The following is a 10611-nucleotide window of genomic DNA, read 5'->3' on the forward strand; positions in this document are numbered from 1 at the left end:
TCTCCACCCGCTCCATCATCTCGTCCCGGCTTACTTTCTCTCTCTTCACCATCACCCCACGACTCACCCCTCTCTCCTCTCTCTCCACCATCCCATGGTGATGCACCTCTCCCCACCTCCCCTCCCCTCTCATCCGTCCCCATCCTCACAGCAGTCCCCACCCCCCCACACCCCATCCCTACCCTCCCACCCGACCCCACCCCTACTCTTCCACCCGACCCCACCCCCTCGCACCCACCCCCTGTCCCCACCTCCTCGCACCCACCCCCTATCTCCACCCCCGCCCACACCACCTCACACCTATCCCCCACACCCGACTCCACACCCGCACTCCACCCATCGCATATTCCTTCTGAACAAAGGGAATGCTTGACACACTGTCAAGCCACTTTCACTAGTTCGGAGGACAGGGGTCGCAGCACTAGCGGTCGGGATTCCACCGACAAGGAGGATGATGCCTCCCTCTCGGAGGACTCGGGTGTGGATACCCCTCCTTGCTTGCGACACCGTTCGAATGCATCACCACCACCTCCGCGCCACACGTACTACACCTGATCTCGGGTGCATCACGCGAGCCGATAGACTTTTATGATCCCAAGTCTTGTATGGAACTGTAGAGGGATAGGTAACCCTCTCACCCAAACCCATATACTCTCCCTTATCACTAGGCATAGATTAGGCATCGTGGGGCTACTCGAGCCGATGATTACATCGGATCAATCCCCTACCATCGCGAGGAAACTTGGGATAGACCATGCTTACTACCATCCATGGAATATTCGACCACACTCTTGGCCAAAGGGATGTAGTACGTCACCTTTGACGTGTTGTGTTGCCCAAAGCCCAACCTACTTACCATTGTGTATGCTCCGCATAGACACATCGAGCAGGAGGCCCTCTGGAGGAACTCGCCCACCATATCCACTCCCACTCTTAGCTAGCTGAACTACCTTGGCTTATAGCCGGAGATTTCAACTGCATACGGGACGCTAGTGAGCGCCAAGGGGGCCGCCCACCTCGGCTACGCTCTATGCAAGCCTTCAATAATTTTATCCACACCACTTCATTAGTGGAACCACCTACCACCGAGGAGAAGTGGACTTGGTGCAATGGACGTCAAGCGGATGCACGTATATACGAACGGCTTGACCGCTGTTTCACTAATAGCACCGCATTGATGCAGTGCACCCTCACGGTAGAGATCCTTCAGAGATTTTAGTCTGACCACACATCGATTCTCCTCCTTTCGGATTCGAGTCATCGGGTCCGTCGTCCCCCATTTCGATTCCAAACTATGTGGTTGGAACATAGTGATTTCCATAGATATGTACGTAGTCATTGGCATGGCTCAATTTCTACATTGCCTATGGAGACCTTCAGCTATCGTCTCAGGAACCTCAAGCTCCACCTCAAATGGTGGAACCGTCATGTCTTTGGAGATGTCCGTTCACCGGTCGAGGAGCTGAAAAAGAAATTGGTTGATGCCGACCGCCACCTACAGGAGTACTGGACAGATGACATGGGAGAGCATCAGCTCCGCCTCAGAGAGCAGCTAGAGGATGCCATGCGACGACAGGAGATTTTTTATCTCCAGAAATCGCGCATCCAATGGCTGCGAGAGGGTGCTAGGAACACACGTTTCTTTCACGCCTCGATCCGTCATAGAGCGCGCCCGAACTATACGACCCTCCTAGAGACGCACGGACAGGACCTTGCCCAGCTAGCAGGCGTAGGAGTGGAGTATTATCACTCCCTCCTCTCCTGGCAGCCCATTGTAATGAGCGAGGACATTCTCTCCTCCATCCCTTCCTTGGTGACCGACCAAGAAAATGCACTTTTGTTAGCCCCCCCATCACGAGTAGAGATCAAAGAGATAGTCTTTACCTTGGGCCGTAACAAGGCCCTAGGTCCGGATGGCTTCACTACCGAATTCTATACGGCGTGCTGGGATGTTGTAGGCACTGACTTGGTACTAGCTATCAAGGAGGCGTTCCAACGTAAAGTCTTCGCAAGGAGTTGGAAATCCACTTTTTTGGCGCTCATTCCAAAAGTGGACCCCAACTTCCTTCCGTGACTTTCGTCCGATCAGTCTTTGTAATTTATGCTATAAAGTCGCATCAAAGATCATTACAAACCGACTTGGACGTTTCCTTGATAGACTTATCTCGCCAGAACAGTGTGGCTTTGTCAAGGGTCGATAGATCCATGACAGCATCACACTAGTACACGAGCTAGCCCAGTCGATAGCCACTCGTATTCCAGGCTCCAACGTCATCATCAAGCTTGATATGGAGAAGGCCTTTGATCGAGTTTGAGTGGAAATTCCTCCTCGAAGTGTTGCGGTGCTTCGGATTCACGGATGCATTCATCGCACTTGTCAATGCTTGCATTAGGGAGAATCACTTCTCCCTCTTGATGGATGGAAATTCCACTGGCTTTTTCACGGCTACGCGGGGACTCAGACAGGGTGACCCTATTTCACCTACCCTCTTTATATTGATGGAGGAGGCCTTTAGCCGTTCGCTCACACTGGCGATCAACGAAGGCCTCATCCAACCGTACTTCACGAAGAGGGGTTGCCCGATTCTTTCGCACTCCTTATTTGCTGATGATGCCATCTTGTTCCTCAATGGATCTAAAAAATCCATTAAGGAATTTATGAGTGTCCTTACAGCGTACGAGCAAGCCTCCAGCCAGCTCGTCAACGCTTCGAAGAGCAGCTATATTGTGGGGCCCTCCACCACTACAAGGCGCTCTGAGATCATCCAACATTACACACGATACTCACGAGGCTAGCTTCCGTTCGACTACCTTGGATGCCCTATCTTTCTTGGCCCTACTCGCCACCATTACTTTGATGTCGTGCTAGGCAAGCTCAGGAAGAAATTGGAGGGATGGAAACTTCGTTTCCTATCCCCAGGAGGCCGCATCCAACTTATCCGGCATATCCTCATGAGTATCCCGCTACACACTCTGGCGGTCCACTCACTATCTCTTACGGTTCTCCGCTCTGTGGAGAGGCTATGCGCACGTTTCTTATGGTCTGGTCACCTCGAGGGAGAGAGGCGTCACCATTGGGTTTCTTGGGAGAAAGTGTGCCGGCCGACGGTTGAAGGGGGTCTAGGGATCAGATGCCTCTCGGACGTCCAATACACGCTTCAAAAGAAACTTGTATGGCGTATGCGTTCCACTCACTCCCCATTGGGGAGTTTCATCTTAGCCAAATACGGAGACTAGGCCCCAAGCGATGGCGGACATGGCAGTGCCACTGGCTTGAGATGATTCATGTGACCCGTTGGCATATCGGCCGAGGAGACGTTAGCGCGTGGTATGATACTTGGCATGCTGATGCGCCATTAGCTTGTCATCCTCAGTTCGTACCACACTACGTGCGCCTCACTATGGCCCAGTTGCTTACAGGCAACACACCACACCTATGGGAGCAGCACGGTCTCCCCTTGGATACCCTATCCGAGGTCCAGACTACGCCCCTCGATTCTAGTGCTGATTGTGCCATCTGGACACTCACATCCCATGGAGCACACACGTGTTGTTCCTCTTGGGAGCATTTCCGTGTGAAATCTCCCTCACAGCATTAGGGTCACCGCATCTAGCATCCGGCGATCCATACACGTGTCTCCTTTTTCCTTTGGAGACTCCTACACCGAGGCCTACCGACTGACGACCGAGCGACTCGGATAGGCTATTCTATTAGTTCACAGTGTCATTGCTGTCCCACCCTCCCGCACACGGAGACGATCGACCACCTTTTCTTCCATAGTGAGACGGCAGTGGAATGCTGGCATCTCATCACCGACTGCCTTCATCCTCTGACCTTGTCTGAGTGTTTTGGCAAGTTTATCCTCTCACCAACTCGCTCTGCACGGAGCCCCATCCTCCCCATCACCATAGCTTATCTTCTATGGGAGATTTGGAAAGGACGAAATTCTTCTCGATTTGTAGGTACACCCATGCGCGCTGTGGACATCAAGCGTCGAGTTCAGTTGTGGCTTCGGCGCATTCACCCTCTACTCCCACCCCGAGACGGTCGATCAACGCTCACGTGCGAGCTCCTCCGCTCCCCATTGGCATCTCGGTGACCCCCACCGCCACCCACATCCAGTATCGAGTTGTTTATTGGCTCCCACCGCCAATAGGCTTTCTCAAACTGAATGTGGATGGTGCGGCGAAAGGGAACCCGGGGCCAACAGGGGGAGGAGGTATCCTCAGAGACCACACAGGGAGTTTACTTTTTGCCTTCTCCTCTTTTATGGCATACAAACTAACACAATAGCCGAGGCCATGGCGATACGTGACGGTCTACTCCTCTATGAGGAACGAAACCTTTACAATATCGTCGTGGAATCGGACTCACAAATATTGGTTGATATGCTTCGTTCAGGCACATGCTCCCTGTGGCGACTACATCGTGCGTGGAAAGACATCATGCGGTGCTGCTCGCGCATAGCGTGCTTTCGTCACCAGCTGAGAGAGGGTAATCAGACAGCCGATGCCCTCGCCAACCATGCGGTACATGCTCGCACCCCCTCCTCTCTTTTCCACTCTTGGCAGGCGCTCCCCACTACGGCCCGAGGATGCCATCGGCTCGATCGTCTTGGCATGCCCTCCCTCCGCACATGCCGCCTCCTCGCGAAGCCAGCCCCGCGGGATTGGAGGATTGCGTGGAGTGCTGGTGCTCGCGGCGTGGACAGCGCCTGCCCCGACTAGAGCATCACCAGGCACTACTTCGAGCACACTTGACGACGGAGAGGACACACCCCGACTAGAGTGTCACCACGCACTACATCGACATCGCGGAGCAGCTCCAGAGGAATGACGGCGAACATACTTCCTCGAGCGTCTGCGAGGTATCACTCATGTATCTTTTCTTTTTCCTACTTATGGGCGTGGACGAGTGGGATCCGAGTGTAATTGGGACATATATACTCGTTCCACACCTATAAACATTGGAAAACACTACATCGTATAAATAAAATCCCCATGGGTGGCATCTAGGGCACGGCTGGATCGGACTACGGGCACAACCCTGGGGTTGGCCGTACCTGGCACCGTGTATTTTGCCAAAAAAAAAAGTTGTGTCCGTCACACTCTGGCTTTAAATCCTCCTAAATGTTTCTATGATTAGCGATATAGGAATCAAATACTCGTGATAAGACGCATTGCACCTACTTTATTAGTGTTATTAAAAGCCATACATAGATAATTGAAGTCTAGTTATAAATTCAACTATCTGTTGACTTAACCAAATGAAAATAATACCGCCATAGCATTGTAATATAGCATTGTGATATAATATTTAATAGTATTTGGCTTGATGAGCTGGAACGGCTCATAACTGTGTTATGAGGGAATCTGACTAAAATATTTTCAAACTGAGATGGGTGATTGAAGGTATTTTTATTGCACGCTAGTGGGAAAACTCAAAGAATCATATACTCAGCATTACACCTAAATTTGTATCCCAAATTGGTTGCAGTGAAGTTAGTAATCATTGGTAACTTGTAAGTTGCAAGAAAAGTAAAAATGCATTTTTTCTGATATTGACTCTAGAGTAGTTGCTTTCCGTGACAGAACCGTTAAAACATTGATATCTCTCTTAAGCTTCAACTTTATGAAAAACCTATGTTAATAAAAAAACAACATGATAGAAAATTCCAAAAAAACATGAATAATAATTCGAAAAACTGTAGATGTTTTACACGGAATTTTATAATTATGTCGTCAAACAAGGAGCAAAAACCAAAATTCATGAAATAAATGGAAAATGTAGTTGGTATTTTTATCATTATCAGGACCTATACATGTGTCCTGTGCCAAATTAACTGATGACATCATGGTACCTCTGATGAACACCACATAACCCCCACATAAGATGGTATGCCCAGCCCACCTCGTGATCTGCCATATCTCATTTTATCCATGTCCACAAACCAAAATTTTGAGTGTCATCCACTGCAATATGAAAGCCTACTTCTGCAATCCCTTGGGCCCATCCAAAAGTCCTCTAGCCTTGATAATGCCTAAAAGTGATAAAGCCTTTTAAATTTTATATTCAGACAATATGATTCATTCTCTAAATTAAATACCAAAAAATATTAAAATTTTGAAAAATAAGAAATAATAGAAAATTAGCATTTGACTGAATTTAAGAAAAATAATTCCTAATTTATCATCTGAAAAATATGTTTCTGTAGGAATATTTTAAATATAAAAAATATGTGACTACATACATTATTTGTATTATTCTGGTGCAAGACATGCTGATAAATGGCATGTACGCGAATGAATAAAATGTATATTGCCAATTAGTTTAAAGTATCCACTCAGGTTAAATTGAAGAGACCGAACCTGAATAAAAACAGATGAATTTTGTGTATCCTATGTATGACCCCCTAGTTCTGGGTTAATACTTAACTATTGCATCAAATACCAATATTTCTAGTAAAATTTAACAAAACTTAATGAACTCTCTATTAGGTGATAAAAATACACCCATATAAAACTAGAACCATATGAACAAGATATAAATTCCAAACACAGTTTAGAATAACATCAAATAGGGAATACATTGTGTAATTTTCTGTCACATCTAAATGTTGCGAATTATGTTTTAGGACTCATTAAAACTAAGGATAATATGTTTTCTCCATTGAATTGTAACATAAGAATAGAGATGTTTTTGGGTTTCTGAGTCCACAAGAGACATTATCCATAAATGGTTTGCGCATTGAAAGGAAAAGGGAAATTGTAGTGAACATTTACAAAAACCAAACTTGATAATCAAATGACATATACACAGATCAAATGTGTGATTTATCAGATCTGAAGGAAAGTCATGTTGATCTGTTGAAAGGCACAACCTATAGATGTACTGATATGATCCACTCCACATCAAATATCCTCCTTTGTCTCGTTGATCCACAATCATCAGTTGTGTCATCCTAATTACATCAGGAGGGAAGGATACCGAAGCGGAAAAAAGAGAAGAATGGTCGGTAACTGAAGAACTCATTATTGGATGGATTTTCTCCTATATATACTTCCTTTCAAAAACCTAAATTTTAAATATATTTTCTTACATCCAATTAACTATTTCTATGTGACCTTGTAAACCCATGTATCAACTTGTAATAAATCCAACAGTTCAATAACCTTTATTGGCCAAGCTTATTAATTATTATATTTATGAACCATAAATTAGAGTTAAATATTATGTTTAAGGTTTCTGGTTTATACAAGAATATTTATAATTTCCTTACGAGCGTAGGGCAAGTAAGGATCGAATCCACAAGGAGCAAGTATTGATAAACCAAATGTTATCTTTAATTTCTATTTTTGGATTTTATAATTATTATAAGAATTAAATATAATTTAAAGAAATCAAATAGAAAAACATAACTCAAAATAATTATAGGATTGTCAGAAAAAAAACCTTTTTAACCTAATTTATTCGGATTCTATAAAATAATATTATGAATTTTAATATATTTTACATTAGAAAATTGCTAATTAGTTGAATGATGATGATTTTACCATCATTAGTGTAATGGAGATGCAAGCGAATATGCATCAACAAGTGGCGGATTTTAAGGTGATGTGTGTGATATTGGAAACCTAGGGTATCAACGATGATAACCCAAGAAAAAGGATAAAAACGTGAGTTTCAAAAAATGAAGATCACGCGAACCTTGTTGTCAGATACCCAACAGGCTGAGTGTTGCTTTTTCTTCATATGTCTTGATCTGACATCTCTCTTTGTATCCTTTGATCTTCGAGTACAAGAATGGTGTGAAAGATTTTGATGAACAAACCACTCCATTAATTGAAATTAGGATTAAAATCCAAGAGTGTCTTTTTACAATGATGGGGAAAGCATTCTATTTATAAATCCGGGATGGTGGATGGTTAGAAGAGGGAAATGCAGAGCTACCCTCAGAATCCTTATGGATCATTAGATACCATTGTTTCAATTTGGAGTAATTGAATTTTCTCTCTGATTTTCTATGTCCTCCAAATTGTATGGCGGATGGCCAGCATGGTACGGAATTCTATGATTGGAAATTTCAATTAATTCAAAATTATATATCTAATTTGTAACTTTTTTACTTAATGAATTAAACTTCAAAAAAATCCATAAAAATACTATAAAATCCATAAAAATATGAATATCATATTAAAAATATAATAAAACCTTAAAGTAGTTAATAATTATAAATAAATATTTTATAAAGTGTTAGATTGTTTTATTCATGAAGTTAATGTTAAAAAGTTATGTGGAAATACAATAAAATGAAGAAAAAATGAAAATTCATCCCAAAATATAATAAATCATGTTAAGCTTTAACAATATGGATTTATGAAAATTTCAATGAGAATAAACACATAAAGTACATGAAATTGTTATGAAAATTAGCATGTTATTTGTGATTATCATATATCAACATACAGGACAATTAATCCTGCAATGACTTCATGTCATAAATTGGTTGAGTTTCCAGCTCATAGGGTATCAAGATACACCCCGTGTCTTCCATATGATACAATGAGTATATCAACTCTTTAGGGTGTGATGGAACCTTTACCATCACGAATTTGTTGTGTATGTATAGTCCATCATTTGCTAGACACTTCTAAGATGATTTAGGACATAGTCATTGATGGAGGATCATTCAGTTGATTACTTCCAGATTCGTCACCAGCCACGTTGCAGCGCCCGAGCAAGAGCCCAAGCCCGAGCTCAAGCCACATCGTAGTTGATCACTTTCAGTTCGTCGTCTTGGATAACACCCTAAATTCGGTCTTAATTTCAAGAAATTAGCACAATTTTATGCGTTTAAAGAGTTTAAAATGGGGTTGTTATCATATATTTACGTGTAATTAATGTTTTTAAGTGATTTCTGATTTTTCCCTAATTTTCTGTTAATTTTACAAATTTTATGGGATTTATTTAAGCTTGAAATAATTATTTTTAAATGAAAATGGCAGGTTTAAAACTTAAATTTGATGTTAATTAATCTGGGGACAAATGACTGAATTTTCTGTAATTTTATTGGAATTTATTAGAGGAAGAAATGAATTTTTATCTAGGAAAAGGATATATTTATATGGGAAATATGAGTTTTTAAGCAATTTCTAAAGTAAAAGGTGTTTTTCTTACAGTTTCGTTGCAATTATGTCCTTAAAACAGCTCTCGAACGTGGTTGCAAGCAATCAAAGTAGTTACAAGGGTTTATTGTAATTAAATATGATTCTGTTAATGATTTTTATGAGAAAATGGAGGAGAGAGAAAGCAAAAAGGGTGAATGTATAAATACTTTTCGAGCAGCATTTTTTTTGCATGAGCACCTTTAATGGGGGACTTTTCTGCCAAAGTCCAGGCAATTCTCTCTCTGGGAGGTAAGTTCACCTCCCATGCATTGCATGCACATCGCATGCACATCGCATGCACATCGCATGCAGAGTTGATGACGTGGTGACTGGCAATTGGGGCGCGCTAGTATAAAAGTACACATATGTGGAAAGCGCTTTGTAGAATATGGTTTTCTTTATTTCTTTATTGTAGAATATCTTTATCTTGATTGTTACCTATATCCTATTCAATTCAGTTATTCAGTTTTCCTTCCGCATCTTGCTTCCCCCAAGGGAGAATCAAGATCAACAATGAGTAGGATTTCTTCACTTAGGTATTGACCTTTTTGTTGGGTTCTAGAGGCCTAGATCTAGATGAAGATGAGTGATGTCTGACATCGTCAATGACATGGTCCAGTCAGCACCGAGATGATGCTTGAGTACCTAGATGATGTCGGATATCATTAGGGACGTTGTCCGATGGATAATTCCCTAACGGGACGTAACTACGTGATGCAATGTCCTAGGTGGAGAGTGTGCAGGCCTTGACTCGTGGGATTTCGCCGAGCTCCAAGCTCTGGGGCGGGCGATCGGTGATGGTGACGGTGACCTTTTGACCCTCGTGAGAGTTACGGCGACGACTACAACGTTGAACAGATAATTCTGTTCACATTTGCACGTAACGGACGGTCTCGACCTGTACCCAGGAGATCACTCAAGTCGTAGTTTTTATAATTACTATAATTACTCTCTCACCTAAACTAACCCGAGCGCGGTGGAGTGTAGTCAAAAATATACTGAAACAAGTTATATAACTAACGAGCAAGGGAAACGACGTACCTCGTCGGTGGTGGTTTTCGCCATCTGTGTCTTTGTCAGTGCACAGGCTAGGTGGGCAGGACGGTGAAGGTGTGTTGTTGGCGGGCATGGCTTGGCTAGACTAGCGGTGATGTCGCGACGCAGGAGCAGGATGCCAGAGGGTGAAGGCGAGGACGAGGCTGGGAGGAGAGGGCGGCGGCGAGGAGGTTCAAGTGTTCGACCAAATCTGGAGGGTGTATCCTTGGGTAGATTGATGCAGGTGAATTTGGTGGCGAGCGCGAGCAGAAGCCGACGAGCAGCAACGTGACAGGTTGATCTGGCGGTACGATTGGCCCTACTATTGAGTCATCGCGCAACCGAGCAGGTTGCGCGCACGCAGCTCAATGACCTTGGACACGGTGAGACACAGTTGAGCGCGACATG

This window comes from Wolffia australiana, chromosome 16 (genome assembly GCF_029677425.1).
Source record: "Wolffia australiana isolate 7733 chromosome 16, ASM2967742v1".
NCBI classification, from domain to species: Eukaryota; Viridiplantae; Streptophyta; class Magnoliopsida; order Alismatales; family Araceae; genus Wolffia; species Wolffia australiana.